The sequence below is a fragment of the Salvelinus fontinalis genome, chromosome 19 (genome assembly GCF_029448725.1).
Source record: "Salvelinus fontinalis isolate EN_2023a chromosome 19, ASM2944872v1, whole genome shotgun sequence".
Lineage (NCBI taxonomy): Eukaryota > Metazoa > Chordata > Actinopteri > Salmoniformes > Salmonidae > Salvelinus > Salvelinus fontinalis.
The window spans coordinates 7705508-7727559 of record NC_074683.1 but is presented as its reverse complement, the minus strand read 5'-3'; the positions used below and the strand labels follow the sequence as shown (position 1 = coordinate 7727559).

The 22052-nt window shown below is 43.2% G+C and overlaps 1 pseudogene; it reads left to right on the top strand.

Moving 5' to 3' along the window:
* LOC129817000 (myosin-IIIb-like) overlaps positions 1–22052 on the top strand; it is a 106385-nt pseudogene that overhangs the window by 48771 nt on the left and 35562 nt on the right.

The window sequence follows — 22052 nt, the reverse complement described above, 5'->3', positions numbered from 1 at the left end:
TCTTGGGGACCTTCAATGCTAGAGAACATTTTTGGTACCCTTTCCACGATCTGTGCTTCGACACAATCTTGTCACTGAGATCTACGGACAATTCCTTCGACCTCATGGCTTGGTTCTGACATGCACTGTCAACTCTAGGACATTATATAGACAGGTGTATACCTTTTCCTAAGTCCTGTCCAATCAATTGAATTTACCACAGGTGGCTCCAATCAAGTTGTCGAAACATCTCAAGGACGATCAATGGAAACAGGATGCACCTGAGCTCAATTTCAAGTCTCAATCAAAGGGTCTGAATACTTATGTAAATAAGGTATTTCTGTTTTTTACAATAAGGCTGTAACGTAACAAAATGTGAAAAAGGGAAGGGGTCTGAATACTTTCTGAATGCGCTGTATATGTCTATGCATGCACTCCATGCAGAGAAACTTAAGTAATACTTTTGTATAGTTTCTCGAATCACAGGGAATGTTTTGAGTCAGCAGTCAGATTCTGATGCCCCTTTACTTCGATACCATAAGTCACATAAGGATATTCTTTGATAATGCAACACTATGTTGTGTCACTAAAAGCCAATTATGCCATGGTTTTGATGATTGATCTGCTTTGACAGTAGTGGATGGCATTTAACATTAACTGGCTCTGGATTAGTCTCTGGGCGTAAATGGTGCTGGTTATGGGGGGGCGGGGGTTATGGCTGCCATAATCTCATTTGCTTGGTTGCTGACTTGAGTTTCCAGATCACATTTATTCAAAAACGAGAGCGGGAGAGCAGGAGAGATATCCACCAAGTCTCTGCAAACTCAGCTTTGCGAGGCTGCTCTCTTACAACTTTGATTGTTCCCTGTGTCGACAGCTCGATCCACAGCATTTGAAGGACAAGGCGCGCACTGGCACTCATAAAAGAATGTAGGGAGGTGTCATATTGAACGTGGGATTGCTTTTTAATCCTGGGTACATTGACTATTCTTGTCAATAGAAACCCAATACAACTGCCAGCTTGAGCTTTTTTTCTATAGGATTCTTGCTGGGCTTAATTTTCAAAGTGAACGCACAGATGCCAGGGAAGGCTTTTTCTCATTTTCTCCCTCTGTGTATCTGTGGTGACAGCCCATGCCAAGAGCAACACGCATGAAGCAGAAACGATCAGTGTGATCCTCCAACACCGCCTGTTCCCTAAGACAGGATGACCTGATAGGAGATGGACCCCTTCACTTCCTCCTATCCACTTACAACACCCCTACAGCCTCCCGTGATTAACCCTCTGGTGAATACACACCGTTTTGTACAGTTGTGATGATGACTCCGAATATTGAGAATAGCCACGGTTGGGTTTTCAGTAAGTATCTGGTTTTAAAAAGGAAGATTTAGTGGAAAGGTGCAGGCTTAGTCAGAGAGGTGATTTACCTGAGCGATTGACAAAACGTTTTGCTGATGGCCCATGCACGCTGTAAGGCATACATTGCACTATACACTACATACTTGACTCAAAAACAGATTCCATTGCCTTTAAAGTGCAGCGGTGATTCCTTCCCACTTCGTATGTGCTCACTGTCAATGCTACACTAGTATTACCAACAGACAGAAACCGACTGTTTCATCTCAATCTGCCATTGACTTTACTACAGTCTTGTGATTTAAGGTTTGCTTTTATGCTGGACATCTCAGGTGCTGGTATGTTTCAAGAAAGGAAATCTTTGAGCGGAGTGACTGTTAAACCATGCACTAATCATGTAATCATAAGGGAATAGGGAATCACAAGGAGAATTCATTAATAAGAGCTGCTGAGGAATACATGTAGAAAGAAGGGAGAGTGTCCGTTGCGAGGCTTAGGTACAACTGTCATAGCGTCCCTCATCATCAAAACACAGCCCCTTCATCTCCCCTTGGTGGTGTCATGGCAGTAAGAGGCGTGAAAGCACAGCGACACTTGATGGGCCCGTTCGACACTCAGCCGCTAATTCATCATGACAAATGTGCTCAGATGATCTGGCCCAGCAGCACTAATGGGGAGAGGAGAGACCGACTCCAATTAATCCATCCAGCTTTATTTTGGGCTAATTGGAGCGCGTCCCTGCTTCTGCACTGGCCTAGCAGCTACCTGACACCATTTATCTGTGGGCACCATTTTGAGAGATCCATTTTTGTGTGTTATAGGATGTTTCTCTTTTATTTTTCCACCTTAGAGCTCTTCTCAAATTTGACTGACTGCCTCAATTCGGTCTTACGTATTCGGCCTTACGTTTGTTTTGTTTTTTACATTGGATAAAAGTAGAGACTCAGAGCTAGAAAATGGTATATCATGCACTGCAGTTGTGAACAATGGGAAAGTAAATCTGCTTTGAAAGTTGATAAACCTGTAACCACACTTTTGAGAAAATGGCCCTAGAATGTTTTAGTACACCTACTGGAGAGCTCTACTTTGTCTACACCCATTCAGCATCGTTCACACCCTCTTAAGCCTTAGCCCCACCCATCACTTTAAGGATTCACAAGTGAGGCCATGTGCTAAACAGAGTGAGTAGCTTAGTAAACAACGAAAGATTTCAAGACTAAAAGTGGTAAAAGTAGTAGCCTACAATAAGGAAAAACTCCAGGTAAAAATTCACTATCTAGTCCTTAGCCTGTACACTAATCTGTGACAACCCTCCCACTCTGTCTGCCGAATTCTTTCTCTTTGCTTTTGTTTTCCTTAATAGGATGTCGGTGGGCAGAGCCAGGAGGGTCTTCAGCAAAATGGGACACACATGAGCTCGGGTGTGTCCCGGGGATAAATATACCTTTCCCCCATACATTGAGGAGACTCTCCACACAGACACACTGTTGTTTTTTGTTGTGGCAATTTTGGGGCCTCTTTTTGTTCATTTGTTTTGGCTCTTCTCAACACCCCTCATTATCACCATCTATGCACGCATCCACTCACTCATGCAGACACAGGAGGCAGATGGTTTGAGTCTCTGATATTTATTGTACAACAAGGGGCAGGCAAGAGGCAGGTCGAGGACAGGCAAAAGTTCACAAACCAGGTTGGAGTCCAAGCGGTACAGAGCGGCAAGCAGGCTCGAGGTCAGGGCAGGCTGAATGGTCAGGCAGGCGGGCTTAGTGTCAGGGCAGGCAAGAGGTCAACACCGGGAGGACAAGAAAAAACAGACTAGGAAAACAGGAACTCGGAAAACAAGCTGGTAAGCTTGACAAGACGAACTGGCAACAGACAAACAGAGAACACAGATATACATACACTGAGGGTAATAGGGAAGATGGGTGACTCCTGGAGGGGGGTGGAGACAATCACAAGGACAGGTGAAACAGATCAGGGTGTGACAACACTACTGACTACACACACACCATTGTTATTTAATAAATATGTTTGTCATTTCGGTACCTTCGTGTTGTCTCCCTCTTTGTTACGGGCTACGAGCTGGCTCGTAACATATCTGACTTTGGTACAGGTCATGTTCTTCACATTACTGTCTCTGGTAAACACACACTATATCAAATAAAATCTAAGTTTATTTGTCACATGCACAGAATACAGAAGGTATAAACGGTACAGTTAAATGGTTACTTGCGTAGTAGTAATATCAAAAACAGGAAGTGAGAAGATAAATAATATTTGCATTTGGTTTTACTAGCATTTAAGAGACGTTGGAGGCCACGGAAGGAGTGTTGTATGGCATTGAAGCTTGTTTGAAGGTTTGTTAACACAGTGTCCAAAGAAGGGACAGAAGTATACAGAATGGTGTTGTCTGCGTAGAGAATCACCAGCAGCAAGAGTGACATCAATAATATATACAGAGAAAAGAGTCATCCCGAGAATTGAACCCTGTGACACCCCCATAGAGACTGCCAGAGGTCCGGACAACAAGCCCTACGATTTGACACACTGAACCCAATTTGAGAAATAGTTGGTGAACCAGGTGAGGCAGTCATTTGAGAAACCAAGGCTGTTGAGTCTGCCGATAAGAATGTGGTGATTGACAGAGTCGAAATCCTTGGCCAGGTCGATGAAGACGGCTGCACAGTACTGTCTTTTATCGATGGCGGTTATGATATCGTTTAGTACCTTGAGCGTGGCCGAGGTGCACCCATGACCAGCTCAGAAACCAGATTGCATAGCGGAGATGGTACTGTGGGATTCAAAATGGTCAGTGATCTGTTTGTGAACTTGGCTTTCGAAGACTTTAGAAGCCAGTTTACGTTCAAATGCCTCTCCTGTGACATATGCTTAATTTCCTGAAACGAGTATGTTATGGATTCTAACTCAATTTTATTTGTCACATATTCCAAATTAAACAAGTGTAGACTACCCGTGAAATGCTTACTTGCGAGAAACAAGCAACTTTGTCTGAAACTCATCAGTCTATTATTGTTTTGAGAAATGAAAGCTATTCCATTCGAGAACTTGCCAAGAAAGATCTCGTTCAAATCTGTGTACTACTCCCTTCACAGAACAGAACATGGAATAGCCTTCATTTCTCAGAACAAGAATAGACTGACGAGTTTCAGAATAAAGTTATTTGTTTCTGGCCATTTTGAGCCTGTAATTGAACCCACGAATGCTGACGCTCCAGATACTCAACTAGTCTAAAAAAGGCCAGCTTTTTTTTTTGACTGTTTAATTAAGAAAAATACAAATACCTTTTTGTTTTGAACTAAATCCAAGGACCGCCCTGAGCCCAGTATGGGTCAGAGACCATGGGACAGCCCCTCTCTGCTATCTGAATAAAAGCCAACTCTAAGAAATTACCATTAGACCATGTTTATCCTCAATGGGGAGAACGAAGGTTAATGTAACATTGCTGAATCTTTAACCATACCACGTGGTTAAAACTCTTATACCAATAATAACAAGTCTTTGATATTGACTACTAGTCTGCAGCTAGGAATTCGGAATCATTGAACGCGAAGAAAGACAACCGCCGAAACATCCATTCTATAACGAATGTCACTGAACTCTCCACAATAACTACGACAGAAGGAACTCCAACAAAAACAAACTTCTCTCCAACGATCAAGACGACACACAATGAGCGTAAATATATATATATTGAATGCAATTGTTCCCGAATGAGTGAGCGTTCATGTGTAAGGATTAGCATGTCAATTGTTATAATTATTGACTCTGTAGTGAATTCTTAGTCGAACGCCATTTTCCCTTTGTCTAACAGCCGCCATGCCGGTTCAGCCCACTAGGGCATATTTTCTCCTATCATTTCATGTAACTATTTTAAGTTTGTTTATGCATTTCTGTGAATTAATTAGTTAGTAATAAATAAATGATTTAAGACAATTGATGTATGGATGACTCATAGTGAAGACTGGGTTCGTGCAGATAATCAACAATTTACGACGTTTGGAATGAGACTAACGTCAGGTAAAAATAAATAAATCATTAATCAGAAGACTATTGATCAGATATGAAAATATCTGAAAGGTTATATTGGGAAATTATAACTTTGTAATCTAATAACTTTCCCTGGTGCCCTCGAATTCATAGTTAATTAGTTACGTTATTACTCAAGTGATCGCGTAATCCCTAACTACAGGAATCTTTGATAAAAACTATAAGTCTTCAATTTAACGATAGCAAAGACACGACATCAGTATATATATATATATATATATACACTGCTCAAAAAAATAAAGGGAACACTTAAACAACACAATGTAACTCCAAGTCAATCACACTTCTGTGAAATCAAACTGTCCACTTAGGAAGCAACACTGATTGACAATAAATTCCACATGCTGTTGTGCAAATGGAATAGACAAAAGGTAGAAATTATAGGCAATTAGCAAGACACCCCCCAAAACAGGAGTGATTCTGCAGGTGGTGACCACAGACCACTTCTCAGTTCCTATGCTTCCTGGCTGATGTTTTGGTCACTTTTGAATGCTGGCGGTGCTCTCACTCTAGTGGTAGCATGAGACGGAGTCTATAACCCACACAAGTGGCTCAGGTAGTGCAGTTCATCCAGGATGGCACATCAATGCGAACTGTGGCAAAAAGGTTTGCTGTGTCTGTCAGCGTAGTGTCCAGAGCATGCAGGCGCTACCAGGAGACAGGCCAGTACATCAGGAGACGTGGAGGAGGCCGTAGGAGGGCAACAACCCAGCAGCAGGACCACTACCTCCGCCTTTGTGCAAGGAGGTGCACTGCCAGCGCCCTGCAAAATGACCTCCAGCAGGCCACAAATGTGCATGTGTCTGCTCAAACGGTCAGAAACAGACTCCATGAGGGTGGTATGAGGGCCCGACGTCCACAGGTGGGGGTTGTGCTTACAGCCCAACACCGTGCAGGACGTTTGGCATTTGCCAGAGAACACCAAGATTGGCAAATTCGCCACTGGCGCCCTGTGCTCTTCACAGATGAAAGCAGGTTCACACTGAGCACTTGAGCACATGTGACAGACGTAAAAGAGTCTGGAGACGCCGTGGAAAATGTTCTGCTGCCTGCAACATCCTCCAGCATGACCGGTTTGGCGATGGGTCAGTCATGGTGTGGGGTGGCATTTCTTTGTGGGGCCGCACAGCCCTCCATGTGCTCGCCAGAGGTAGCCTGACTGCCATTAGGTACCGAGATGAGATCCTCAGACCCCTTGTGAGACCATATGCTGACACATGCTCATTTGTGGCCTGCTGGAGGTCATTTTGCAGGGCTCTGGCAGTGCACCTCCTTGCACAAAGGCGGAGGTAGTGGTCCTGCTGCTGGGTTGTTGCCCTCCTACGGCCTCCTCCACGTCTCCTGATGTACTGGCCTGTCTCCTGGTAGCGCCTGCATGCTCTGGACACTACGCTGACAGACACAGCAAACCTTTTTGCCACAGTTCGCATTGATGTGCCATCCTGGATGAGCTGCACTACCTGAGCCACTTGTGTGGGTTGTAGACTCCGTCTCATGCTACCACTAGAGTGAGAGCACCGCCAGCATTCAAAAGTGACCAAAACATCAGCCAGGAAGCATAGGAATGAGAAGTGGTCTGTGGTCACCACCTGCAGAATCACTCCTGTTTTGGGGGGTGTCTTGCTAATTGCCTATAATTTCCACCTTTTGTCTATTCCATTTGCACAACAGCATGTGAAATGTATTGTCAATCAGTGTTGCTTCCTAAGTGGACAGTTTGATTTCACAGAAGTGTGATTGACTTGGAGTTACATTGTGTTGTTTAAGTGTTCCCTTTATTTTTTTGAGCAGTGTATATATATATATATATATATATATATATATATATATATATACATAAAATCAATCAATCCAAATTGTGCAGTGGTCATTTGGTGAAACAAAACACCAAAAAAGCTGAATGACATTCAGAGATTGTCAAGCCATGCCTTCAATACTGGGTAGGCCTACAAAGTAGGGATGGATGTATTTTCTGTTTGTCTAGATTGACACAGTCTATTTATTGTAGTGTTGAAAACACAAACCATGATATTGAAGCTCCCGATGTTGGTATGCTTTGTTTCTTGGTTGTGTGGTGTATTGGCACAGAGACCAGTTGGTGGAAAATTTGTTGCATATATTTAACCCTTTATAACTATTAATATGACATCCACATGTAGAAAATCTGATTTCCCCGTAGCTGATCATTGTCTGCAGCCGGCTCTCATTGTAGTGTAAATGAAACAGGCAGGGAGAGTGAGCTTGTCCCTGGTGCTCGGCGAACCCTCAACCTTCTGGCCCATAGCTCTGCTGGAGATTAACTGTGCCAGTAAAACAAGTGACAAAGGCACGTTTATAAACACAGGGTTGCTACAGTTATTGTTATTTGCGGCCGTAAACATTATTTTGAGTTCATGTGAAGGGGGAGGTTGTGTATTTTTTTTACAGAGTCAGTGCCAGCCCCCACCCCCCAGTAAATGTCAAATTGTCCCTTAAGTGTTTTGTCAGACATAAATTGTAATTTCTGTCATTCAATTTCTTAGCCCTGTTTACAATGAGAATTATATTGTTTTTTATTTTTCCCAGGTAAGTTGACTGAGAACAAATTCCCATTTACATCAACGACCTGGGGCATAGTTACAGGGGAGAAGAATGAGCCAATTGGAAGCTGGGGATTATTAGGTGACCATGATGGTTTGAGGGCCAGATTGGGAATTTAGCCAGGACACCGGGGTTAACACCCCTACTCTTACGATAAGTGCCATTGGATCTTTAGAGACCACAGAGAGTCTGCCCTGGGGCATTGGGATATAGATATTTTGACCAGAGGAAACAGTGCTTCCTACTGGCCCTAAAACACTACTTCCAGCAACATCTGGTCTCCCATCCAGGACCAACCCTGCTTAGCTTCAGAGGCAAGCCAGCAGTGGGATGCAGGGTGGTATGCTGCTGCATGATTTTATAATTTATGCAATAGTATGCTTCTGTGCATTTTCTGTTTGTTTGCGGTAGCGGTGTGTGGGTAAAATCACTGGGGAAGCCAAGCCAGGGGAAAAAATACATATTATGACCTATGTGTTGTGATAATTGTGTTGTTTGCTCTATAACCTGTTAGTTCATATGCCTCTACTCACCTAATCACCTATGCTTAGTAATACAGTGACAACTAAAAGATACCAAAAACTATTTAGTCAAATCAACGTAAGCTATATAAATATGATGTGGCTGTCCATGGTACTGATGTCTGTGTGTGTGTGCGTGTGCGTGCTTGCAAGTAGAATAAAACATGTTAACTCACCCTACTTTTAGAGGAACGGCAGAAATGCCATCCTCTTCTTTTTCATGTTGATGATACTGTCTATGACTGTCATACAGTATACAGTAAATGCGGAAGACACATTTCAGTTGAATGCATTCAGTTGTACAACTGACTAGGTATCCCCATTTCCTTTGCTTTTAGTTTTTGTTGTCCTAGGCTACCTGGCTAAAATGCTTGCTTGCTAGCCTAACTTCCTTTCATGGGCAATGATGCACCAGCCTACTACATCTAGCTGCATGTTTAATATCCATCCTCTCAGGCTAGGGACACAATGTACACGTTTATGATTGGATCAGAATCGTTGTTATAATCATTGGCCAGTACGAAGAATTAAGTAAAACCATAAGTCCAAATCCCTATCTCCATCCATGGCTAATTTAGGAATGGGACGATTTTAGCTAGCTAGCTAGCCACCGGAAGACCAACACAACGAGATGCAACAATTCAATTTTTTTCTGTCCATGACATTTGGATTCAGATGATGTCATTGGTTTGAAGCCAAATCCAACCTGGCTTCCCTTTACACTTTTTTTGGGTGTGCCAGGACCATTCACAACTGTGCTCACTCAGTTTAGCTCAACCCTGATTGGCTATTATTTTATATATAAAAAATGATCAGGGAGACCAAATGCTCGCTAGCTTCCCTTGCATTCAATGCTAGCTAAACTCAGCAAAAAAAGAAATGTCCTCTCACTGTCAACTGCGTTTATTTTCAGTAAACTTAACATGTGTAAATATTTGTATGAACATAAGATTCAACAACGGAGACATAAACTGAACAAGTTCCACAGACATGTGACTAACAGAAATGGAATAATGTGTTCCTGAACAAAGGGGGGGTCAAAATCAAAAGTAACAGTGGCCACCAGCTGCATTAAGTACTGCAGTGCATTTCCTCCTCATGGACTGCACCAGATTTGCCAGTTCTTGCTGTGAGATGTTACCCCACTCTTCCACCAAGGCACCTGCAAGTTCCCGGACATTTCTGGTGGGAATGGCCCTAGCCCTCACCCTCCGATCCAACAGGTCCCAGACGTGCTCAATGGGATTGAGATCCAGGCTCTTCGCTGGCCATGGCAGAACACTGACATTCCTGTCTTGCAGAAAATCACGCACAGAACGAGCAGTATGGCTGGTGGCATTGTCATGCTGGAGGGTCATGTCAGGATGAGCCTACAGGAGGGTACTACATGAGGGAGGAGGATGTCTTCCCTGTTTCGCACAGCATTGAGATTGCCTGTAATGACAACAAGCTCAGTCCGATGATGCTGTGACACACCACTCCAGACCATGACGGACCCTCCACCTCCAAATCGCTCCCGCTCCAGAGTACAGGCCTCTGTGTAACGCTCATTCCTTCGACGATAAACGCGAATCCGACCATCACCCCCGGTGATGTTACACGTGGTCTGCCACTGTGAGGACGATCAGCTGTCCGTCCTGTCTCCCTCTAGCTGTCTTAGGCATCTCACAGTACAGACATTGCAATTTATTGCCCTGGCCACATCTGCAGTCCTCATGCCTCCTTGCAGCATACCTAAGGCACGTTCACGCAGATGAGCAGGGACCTTGGGCATCTTTCTTTTAGTGTTTTTCAGATTCAGTAGAAAGGCCTCTTTAGTGTCCTAAGTTTTCATAACTGTGACCTTAATTGCCTACCATCTGTAAGCTGTTAGTGTCTTAACGACCGTTCCACAGTTGCATGTTCATTAATTGTTTATGGTTCATTCTACAAGCATGGAAAACAGTGTTTAAACCCTTTACGATGAAGATCTGTAAAGTTATTTGGGATTTTTACGAATTATCTTTGAAAGACAGGGTCCTGAAAAGGGACGTTTCTTTTTCTGCTGAGTTTATATGTCATTCTCTTTCTGACCAAAATGTGTGACTGTCAGACCCTAAACACAATGTCATTGTTATTACCGTTGAATAAATTACTATATGCTGTTTCAAATCATATGTTGTGGGCTGTCTTGACCACAGCTGTGTGTGATGTGACAACACATTCCTTTGGCATGAAGTGAAGCCTTTTGGCAAGAGCAGGACGTTCCTGTTCTAAAGTTAGACTTGATCTGACTTTTAATTAATCCATGGCAAATGGATTTCTATCACTCCAGAGATGTAAAACTGTATGAGTCATACTGTAGAATATGAACGGATTGTTTGTCCGTTGGAACAAGAAAGTGTCGTTTCCGGCCATAGTTCTTTTAGGTGAATCATTCTCATCTATTAGTCCTTGAGAGCTGACCTAAAGTGTTGTAATTATCATGAAAGGAATGACCTCATCTTGGTCCATTGAAGTACGGGTCTATGAAATCCAGGATGATTTTTTTTGTCTGTCAATTCAGCTTTTGCTTCAAGAAAAACAAAGGTTTTCCTCGGAGTGTGCACTGCAGCCTGGTTAATGCTGCCTCCTGTTTCTGGAGCCGTATTTTTCTAAGGTGTGTGTGGCACATCTGTGCAGCTATTGTTTATTCATGGCGTAAACCCTTTGAAATGTGTTAAGATACTTCCCACTCATTATAAAAATCCTGCCACCCATGGATTAGGACTTTGATGTCACCAATCCTGCTTCAAAGGCTTATTTCGCTGCTATTAATCACAGTTTAGCCTCTGAAGATATAGCCAGAGAAAACATTTGGACATCTTGTGCAGAAACTTTGAAATGTTTCAGACTGTCTTGCATATGCTCGGTTCATATCCTCTCGTCCGTGTGCAGGAGGGACTGTAGCACCACTGTGCAGACAGCTGTACTGCTGAATCCATCAAATCCAGCTCAGACTGGTCCTGAACTGCCCTTTCTGTCTACCTGAAGGATTACCCAACACACTGGTCCACAATGGAACTGGCCTACTCTCAGAGTCATGCTTGTTGAAAGCAGGAGTTAACTTGATTTTCCTCTCTATGGCAACTGTAATACTCTGGGTACAGTAGTTGACTTTTTCTATTGAAAGGATTGCTCTGTATAATAGAAAGTATACTGTAAATACAGGTAACTGCCAAAATAAAGGAAACACCAACATAAAGTGTCTTCATAGGGTGTTGGGCCACCACGAGTCAGAACAGATTCAATGCATAGATTCTACAAGTGTCTGGGACTCTATTGCAGGGATACAACAGGATTCTTCCACGAGAAATTCCATCATTTTGTGTTTTGTTGATGGTGGTGGAAAACTCTGTCTCAAGCACCGCTCCAGAATCTCCCGTAAGTGTTCAATTGGGTTGACTGGTTACTGAGACGGACATGGCATTTGGTTTACATTATGTTCATGCTCATCAAACCATTCAGTGACCACTCGTGCCCTGTGGATGGGGGCATTGTCATCCTATAGGGGGCATAGCCATGCTATCCAAAAAATGGCCTGCCCAGCAGTTTTATACATGACCCTAAGCATGATGGGATGTTATTTGCTTAATTAACTCAGGAACCACACCTGTGAGGAAGCACCTGCTTTCAATATACTTTATGTCCCTCATTTACTCAAGTTTCCGTCACCTGTGTGTGGTATTGTATTGACGTGTTGCTTTGCTGTGTTGGTTTGAACAGGTAATCTGGCCGCTTCCAGGGCGAGAGTCACTGCTGCCTCAATGTCACTGTCACCCCAGCTCAGCTCAGGACACCACAAGGTGGGCTCTTTCTCCCTTAACCCTTTATACAACTCAAAAACATCATGGTGGTGGCTATTATTTCATCCAAGTTGAGGCCATATCACTCCTTATATAAGATGACAGGCATTACATCAAAAACAAACCGTAGAAATCAAACACAACATAGCATTCGCTTGTGACTTCCATTTCCATTAAAGCAGATAAATTTGAATCATTTGAACATTGAGAACCATTTGAGTCCATTTGCACCATGCTCTACCTTTAACTGCGATCCCTCTGGCACTACAAGGATGAATTGTCAAAGGGGGCATATCTCAGTGGTCCCTTCTGTCAACAGCTGGTGAGGAAGGAGGCTTTAAATGCTGACTGCTGATACAGCTTGCTCTTACAATTCCTGTTGTAAAGAACAACATGTTGAATTGTAGACGTTTGATGGATGTAGAAGGCCTCTAGACAGCGTGAGGCCACAGTTAGGCCATAAACAATTACTTCCTGCTACAGCACTCTGAAAAGGCTATCTGGGGTTATACCTCACCTATAAACTAGTGTAGTAAGCCTGAGTTTTGCACGTTCCCCCTCACTGTTGCTCTTAGTGTACCATAAAAGTAATTGTCAGCGATTTATACAAATAGTACTCTGCTGCTCTATTCATCTCTCACTGTCTGAACTGACCTCCTTTAAGGAGAACCATTCAGTAAATCATAATGTCCAGTTAAGATTTTGTCCATTGTCAAATATTGTATTTTAAGAAAATACTTCTCACGTTAGGATTTTTGTTGTACCCCTTAAAGGGGATGTCAGATTATTTACTTCTGTACAGCACTTTGAGATATCAGCTGATGTAAAGGCTATATAAATACATGTGATTTGATTTGTCTATACTCTTGTATTTTCCTTTCTTTCCATGTTTCTCAACAACACCTTCCTGTATTCAGTCTCCCAAATACCTATTGAAGGTAAGAACAGCCTATGGTTTACTGTGCATTCGGAAAGTATTCAGACCCCTTGAATTTTACCACATTTTGTTACGTTACCATGAAGAATCTTCGTGGTTCCAAACTTCTTCCTTTTAAGAATGATTGAGGCCACTGTGTTATTGGGGACCTTCAATGCTGCAGACATTTTTTAGTACCCTTCCCCTGGTCTGTGCCTCGACACAATCCTGTCTCTGAGCTCTACCGACAATTCCTTCGACCTCATGGTTTGGTTTTTGTTCTGACATCCACTGTCAACTGTGGGACCTTTATATAGACAGGTGTGTGCCTTTCCAAATCATGTCCAATTAATTGAATTTACCACAGGTAGACTCCAATAAATTTGTAGAAACATCTCAAGGATGATCAATGGAAACAGGATGCACCTGAGCTCAATTTCGAGTCTCATAGCGAAGGGTCTGAATAGTTATGTAAATAAGGTACTTTTGTTTTTTTTATACATTTGCACATAAAAAATACAACCTGTTTTCGCTTTGTCATTATCATCAATGTTTAAAAAAAAACAATTTTAGAATAAGGATGTAACGTAACAAAATGTAGAACAAGTCAAGGGACTGAATACTTTCCAAATTCACTGTATCTTCTACCTCATCTTTCTTGAGTCTAATGATAGACTAAAGGTAACATGTGGCGGGTTCACTTACGCTGTGGTTTGACATTGTGACATTTTAATGCAGTCTTTGGAAAAGCATCAAACCACCTTATGAGCTACACCAGTGGTTCCCAACCAGGGGTACTCGGACCCCTGGGGGTACTTGAGAAGACTCATGAGACCATTGTCCTACTGGTAAAATACACATGGGGGGGGGGGGGGGGTACTCATGTTAGAGCAAAATTGACTTGGTGGTACAGTAACAGAGAAAGGAACCCCTCAGCTACACTGTACCTGCTCTGTGAGAAGAAAGTACATGGTAAAAGTTAGTCAAACTCTGAAATATGACTGATGTAAAATGCATGTTCGCTTTAGCTCAATCAAAGTCGGTGGAAAGTTCAAAACAGTTAACCGATGAGAAGCTCATAAAAGTTATCATTGCAAACAAATGGTTGAACTAGTGCAGACGTGTGGACGGCCCTTGTTAAAATACATGGGCAGAAGTAGTTGAACAGACAGGGGATAATTGCTGGTACTTCTATCTGAACAGCATTCAACATAGTAAACTGTCAGAACATCCAATTACTCCATGAAGTTATTCAGAAAATGTTTGACATACCTTTCCCCCTGTGCTAAGATGAAATAAAGTATTAAGATATGCACTTTGCTGTGTAGACTTACTATGAAATATAGATTGAGTCATACATTTTGATGAAGCCATGATGTGCGAGGACCATTAAAATGCTTATATTGCATCCTCGTTAACCCGTTGTTAGAAGGACTATCTGGTTTGGGATGGCAAGCCTCATTATACAGAGCAGCGTTAGCTGCAATTCTCCCATGGCCCTATACTGTTGGCTTTAAGTGTTTATGGTGCTGCTGCCCTACAGAGACAACATCGAACAAGCAACAATGTACTGTTTTCCATCCCATTATGAGGACGGAATTATGGTGACAGCTTGTGTTTAGGTGGACACCATGGAGATGATGCGGCACCCTGAGGAAACCACCAACATGAGGAGACAGACAGTGGCCTCCTACTTCCGGGTATACATCTCCCTCACCATCATCATCATCATCACTATACCCAATCATTCCATTTCAGCAATGTTTTTCATTTAACTCTAATACAGTACAGAAATAGAAAAGGGTTTTCATTTTTGGGTCGATTTATATCCACCCGTGAATAAGAATGTCAGTAAGAAGATTGTTTTGCTGACACAATGACAAAACAGCATCAGCGCGATATCTGGGAATTCCACAATGACCCTAGGAAATAATGCATAATGCAAATAATAATCCCTGTTTTCTTGTTTGCTCCGCCCCCGTCACCTTGCTTCGTCTCCTCACTGCGTTGGCAGTACTCCCTGATGGATCTGTTGTCTAAGATAGTGGTGGGTCGGCCCCACTTTGTGCGCTGCATAAAGCCCAACGATGACAGACAGGCGCTGGATTCCTGTAAGGGGAGGGTGATGGTGCAGCTGCGTTACACTGGGGTCCTGGAGACAGTGAACATCCACCACCAGGGCTACTCCCACCGCATCCTGTTTGAAGAGTTTGTTAACAGGTAACAACCGCGCTGTACTGGGCGCCGGGGCGCTAGCTGTGCACTCACGCTGAGTGCTGACACAACCCCAGAGTTAGAGCAGAACAAGTGCACGGCGTGTGCTACATCACACAAAACACGGCTTCCTTAATTGGAAAGGAGTCAAAACTTGAGCAGAGCAAGCGGCTCACTAATTGGCAGTCATTAGTGATAGCATAAGACTACATCTCTTAACTGGGTGGGTTCACTTCACGGAACTGGGAAATAAGGGCAGAATTCAAACAGAGAGGAACTCAGGCTGAGGATAGACATTTTAATTGATTTCTTTACTATTCATGAAGGGTTTGTTTTTGTGCTCCATGTCCTGGATAGTGTCTATATCTGATATAGGAGCACATTATTCCCTGGGTGATTATCATGAATGATGAAATTGGGTTACGGACTTTTTTCTATTAGATACAGGATATTAGATAAGGTTTTTATTTGTTTTCCCAATGTCTGGCAACATCTGCCAATGTGAGAGGATTTCTTCCATTGAAACGGCCTAATAAAATATTAAGCTTAGATTTGATTTTATCCACACCAAAAAATCCAAAAGCAGGTATTTAAACCTTCTTGAATCCTGTCAAGAATAAAAGACCTGCTCAGACTCAGTCCTTGGGGAAATGTAGGAAACCTAGGTTTGATCAATTATCCTTTGAAAAATATTCCAGGCACCTCCAATGGGGAGCTTTAATACGATATCAAATGTAATTAGCTTGGGCTTGTGGCCTGTGTAAAAAGCAGTGAGACGGCTGGTTAGTTCCGCTGCTCCAGGGGAGCTTTTAAAAGATTGTGTTTAATTTAGCCTGATTTCTTGCAGAAAACCCTCAATGACCATATGCTGATCTTCTGCCTGTCCCAATTCTAGGACGGTGTTGGTGAGGCTATTTTCACAGTGTTAAAGGTGACAATTCATCACCTGACAATGGGCTGTTAACCCTCAAATAGAGTGTGTGTGTGTTTGTGTGCGTGCGTGCGTGCGTGCGTGCGTGCATGAGTTAAAGGGGGGCTAGATTCTCAAACGTTCAAACGCTGCCGTCCTATTGTGTTACTGGATGGAATGAACCCATATATTGTTTGGAATATAGGAGACCGTATCTTAGCAAGTCCATGACTTTCTGTCCTCCGTCGGGACTGCAACCTCGCGATTGAGTCCACCCCATCCCATCCAAGTCAGGCAGAAATAATACTGACAGACTGAGTAGTTAAACTGCACCTGAAGTGAAAAACTGATTTAAATGTGTGCTCTCATATCAAAGGCTTGTCTGATGTTACCAAGGAGTGTGCTTTGTATTTGCCATCAAAGAAATAACAGGTATCAACAGGAATTAGAATGAAAGGCTGTGGAATGGGGGTGTTCAAATATGTTTTTCTTCCAACTCGATTGTTTCTTTGACCAACACCAGAACACAAGGAATGAACCAGCAGTTTGGGAGCCTTGATGTCCCTGAACAAACAGTTATATCAGCTCTGTCCTATGCAGGTGTTTTGTAAACTGTGACAGGCAGGACAGTCAAGGCCTTAGACAATGAAGTAGAGGCATTCCATGGAGTTGATTTACACAGATTGGCCCTGATGGGCATCATCTGTGTAGTGATTGAAATAAGAGAGCGTAGTCCATTCAAAAAGAGCTCAGACAGTAGGCCTCTGTTAGCGGCTCATGGCTCAGTGAGTCTCGTTTTCTTTGTGCACTGTGGGTGGACCCATGCCTCAGATCCATGCATGGTAATTCATTTAATTTAGATTTAAATAAAAATTAAATAAACTTGTATGAAGGAAAAGTCTCTGAACGGTCTGAAAACATAAATTCACAGCAAAACATATGATTACGATATACACTATATAAACAAAAGTATGTGGACAGCCCTTCAAATTAGTGGATACTGCTATTTCAGCCACACCCATTGCTGACAGGTGTATAATATCTAGCACACAGCCATGTAATCTCCATAGACAAACGTTGGCAGTAGAATGGCCTTACTGAAGAGCTCAGTGACTTTGAACATGGCACTGTCATAGGATGCCACCTTTCCAAAAAGTCAGTTTGTCAAATTTCTTCCCTGCTCGAGTTGCCCCGGTCAACTGTAAGTGCTGTTATTGTGAAGTGGAAACGTCTAGAAGCAGCCAGGCTCAGCCACACAATCTCACAGAACAGGACCGGCGAGTGCTGAAGCACATAGTGCATAAAAATTGTCCGTCCTCGGTTGCAACACTCACTACCGAGTTGAAACTGCCTCTGGAAGCAAAGTCAGCACAAGAATTGTTCGTCTGGAGCTTCCTGAAATGGGTTTCCATGGCCGAGCAGCCACACTCAAGCCTAAAATCTCCATGCGAAATGCCAAACGCCGGCTGGAGTGGTGTAAAGCTCGCCACCATTGGACTCTGGGCAGTGGAAAAGTGTTCTCTGGAGTGATGAATCACACTTCACCATCTGGGTTTGGCGTATTCCAGGAGAACGCTACCTGCCCGAATGCATAGTTCCAACTGTAAGGTTTGGTGGATGTGGAATAATGGTTGGGGCTGTTTTTAATGGTTCGTGCTAAGCCCCTTAGTTCCAGTGAAGGGAAATCTTAACGCTACAGCATACAATGACATTCTAGACGATTCTGTGCTTCCAACTTTCTGGCATCAGTTTGGGGAAGACCCTTTCCTGTTTTAGCCTGATGGTGCCCCATGCAGAAAGCAAGGTCCGTACAGAAATGGTTTGTCGAGATCGGTGTGGAATAACTTCACTGGCCTGCACAGAGCCCTGACCTCAACCCCATCGAACACCTTTGGGATGAATTGGAACGCAAACTGCGAGCCAGGCCTAATCGCCCAACACCAGTGCCTGACTTCACTAATGCTCTTATGGCTGAATGGAAGTCCCCTCAGCAATGTTCCAACATCAAGTGGAAAGCCTTCCCAGAAGAGTGTTATGGCAGCAAAGGTGGGACCAACTCCATATTAATGCCCATGATTTTGGAATGAAATGTTCGACGAGCAGGTGTCCACATACTTTTGGTCATGGAGTGTATGATAAAGGTCAGACAGTAAAAGGTCAGATATCTTTCCCTCGCCCCTTTTTCATAGGTATTACTACCTTGCTTTCTGGGCTCACCAGGTTCCTGACACCAGCAAAGAGAATGCCGTTGCCATACTGGAGCGGGCCAAACTAGAGAACTGGGTCTTAGGGAAGACGAAGGTAAAGTGATGATGACTGTCCAGATACATTATGGTAATGTTTGTTTCCAAACCTATGGCTGGCATCTCAACTCTGTCCATGGATTGAGGTGCTTCAATGTTAAGCTCCCTGGGTGTACTGTGTGTCAGTTGTTCCTGAAGTACTACCATGTGGAGCAGCTGAACCTGCTGCTGAGAGAGGTGATAGCACGGGTGGTGGTGATGCAGTCCTACATGAAGGGCTGGCTGGGGGGCGAGGTGCTACCGCAGAGAGGAGGAGAAGAGAAACCACGAAGCCATCATCCAGTCAGGGATACCTCCACCTGGCATAATCTGGACTAGTTTTCGTTAAAGAGATTAGTTTGATAACCACAGTGTGAACTATAGGGGCCAAAAGAGCTACGCTTCAGAGAGTAGACAATAAGAGCTCTGAGAGTTCAAAGGGATCTAGCTCATTGCCACCTGGTTGTGGTGTGTTTTGAAGTGGGATCTCATGTTGTAGGTGCTGTCTATGTTGTTTCACTGAGGTTGATCAGTAGCTTTTTTCTCTCTGTAGCCTGAAGGGGCCACACTGCCGACAGAATCTCAAGCAAACCAAGAAGGAGTGGGAAGCTGCAGCTGTTTGCATAAAATCAGGTAAAGCACTGGAGATATTGTTGTATTGTTCTCAGAAGTTCTCAACACACTCGGTAGGGCACTTCTGGAATTTATGTCCAGTTTATGTGCTTGGGGGGGTTTTCTTTCAATATTTTGAAGAGAAATTAATAAAAGCCAGAAAATCGTAAGGTTTGATAAAATACCTTATTGATCTCAATAAGCATTCCATGAAACAGTAATCATTCATTAATAATGTATAAAGAAAGGCTTTTGAAAGTTTGGGCAGCATTTGGTCTCCATGTTTCAGAAGAACAGTGCACATTGAGATCATTTTTTCCTTTCATCTATTTCCCAGTAAAGGCAAGAGAGAGGCTTATCCCTTCTGTTTCCTCACAACTTCCTCTCTCAAATTCCCAGTCTATTACACTGCTCTCACATACCAGAAACAAGATGCCTTTTTGTACTGTCAACCTTTTCATCTGAAATGTAAATTAATTCTTACTCAGTGTGCCTTGACGAAGATCAAAGTGAGCACATTAACCTTTTCGGGCCTCCCCCACTCCTTTGAGCCTCTCGCTGGAGGACAAGGGAGGGTGCCAAGAGGGGGAGGGTTGAGGAGGGAAGAGGAGGGCTGGGGGAGGAGACTTGGCGTTGTTTTATGTGGCTCCTAAGGGCTGCCCTCATCTGGCACACGGAGCATCTCAGTCGCCTGCTCACCTTGTGTAATTGTCCTCCATTAAAACACTTGTATATAACATTGTGGAATGGGTAAAGAGGTTTTTTTGTGGGAGAAAAGCTACACTGTCGGCTCTCGCTCGCTATCTCTTTGTAGAAGTGCACATTGATGTGTTTGTGTGTGGGCAGGAGGGCTGTGGAAAGGGCCCGACCTTACATAAGTGGGGCCTCAGCCCCCCGACGGAACACTCCAACACGCTCACATTGTGTGTTTGACTGCAGTTTATAGCCTTTGAGGTGGGCCTGCATTTGCATTATTTAAATAAACAGATGCCTTTCAAATGTATGAGCCTGGTGGCTCCTCAGATCTCGACAGGGCCTGGGGGGGGGCTGCTAACCATCGATCAGATTAGACCATGGAAAATAGAGCTGCTTAACAATGTACTGCAACATGCTTTTCCACTGTGTCAAATTTTACAACTAAAACACTAAGCCCTTTGACTGAATAATGTGAATTGCCCTAATTTGATACATCCAAAAGAGCTGAGGTTGCCCTTTTTAATCACATATTGTTTTGAAAATGAAACCCTCCTTTTAGTACTGGATAACATCTTTGTTTACAGAAATTGTCAAAGACTCCAGTCACCCGAGTCATAGACTGTTCTCTCTGCTACCACACGGCAAGTGGTACCGGAGTGCCAATTTCTAGGACCAAAAGGCTCCTTAACATCTTCTACCCCCAACCCATAAGACTGTTGAACAATTAATCAAATGGCCACCCGGACTATTTACATTGACCCCTCCCCCCCTTGTTTTTCCACTGCTGCTACTCGCTGTTTATTACCCATGCATAGTCGATCTTCACCCAGGGGCAAGAGGCTACACCACCGAGGACATGCATTATTGGGTCAGTTTCAGTTATCTCTGTCTCTGTTTGTGTTTATGTATCCGTCAGGCCCGAATGATTAGGATGCTCCAAAGTTCAGCCATACAGACAGCAGGGTCCTCCACAATGCCGCTAATAGGGGATGATATTCTGTCTTTGAAGGTCATTCGATCTGAGCCTGGTGTGCACCCCTGTCAAGCTCTTTCTCAAGTTCTTACAAAAGGACCTCCGGTAGAGACCACAGTCATGGGGCAAAGGGGTTTGCATACCAGTCACTCAACCGGAGTTCTACTAGGCAGATTTATTTCCTCCCCTCTTTAATGTATTGTTGTTTCAACCACCAGGAAGCTCCTCCTCTTGCACCACATCTCCTTTTTATAAGTCTAATAAATATCTTTCCACCAAGATAGCGCACTTGTCTGACCGCTAACGGGCTGGGCTCTGAACTGGTCTCCAGATGTAAGCGCTGAACGCCGTTTGTGTTTACTCAGCATATGGCAGACTAGTCATTAAGGAAGTATGTGCAAGGCAGGAGAGCAGCAACTGAATTGCAGTATACATGGTGTCTGGCCAGTGCTGCTCGCAAATCCAACCTAGCTGACTCTCACACTCTCCTTTAACACTTGTTCTTTCATTCAAGTCCCCTATTTGCTCTCTCTTGTCTTAGTATTTAGAATAGTATTGGTTTATTCCATAATCTTTAAATGTTAAAGGTTCAATGCAGCTGTTTTTATCTCAATATTAAAATAATTTCAGGGTAACAGTTAAGTACCTTACTGTGATTGTTTTCAATTTAAATTGTAAAAAAAAAGGAGCAAAAATAGCAATTTCTCAAGCAATAATTTTGCTAGGACTGTCTGGGAGTGGTCTGAGTGGGGAGGGGGAAACTGAAAACTAGCTGTTATTGGCAGAGAGGTTTGGAACTATCTTTGTTACTGGTCTATTAACGGATTTACTGCCTGGTGATGCCACCAGACAGGCCCAAACCCCATCCCACCAAAACAGGCTGAAATTTCAGGCAGTCTTTTCAAACGGCTCTTACACAATTTTTAAAAATTCTTTTTTATTTAACTTTTATTTAACTAGGCAAGTCAGTTAACAAATTCTTATTTACAATGACGGCCTACCCTACTATAAGGGCATTATCATAATTTTCACAATTTCACAGGATCATTCCAACCTCATCGTGTAGAAATATATATAAAATACACGAAAATGATGTTTTTGACTGCATTGGACCTTTAAG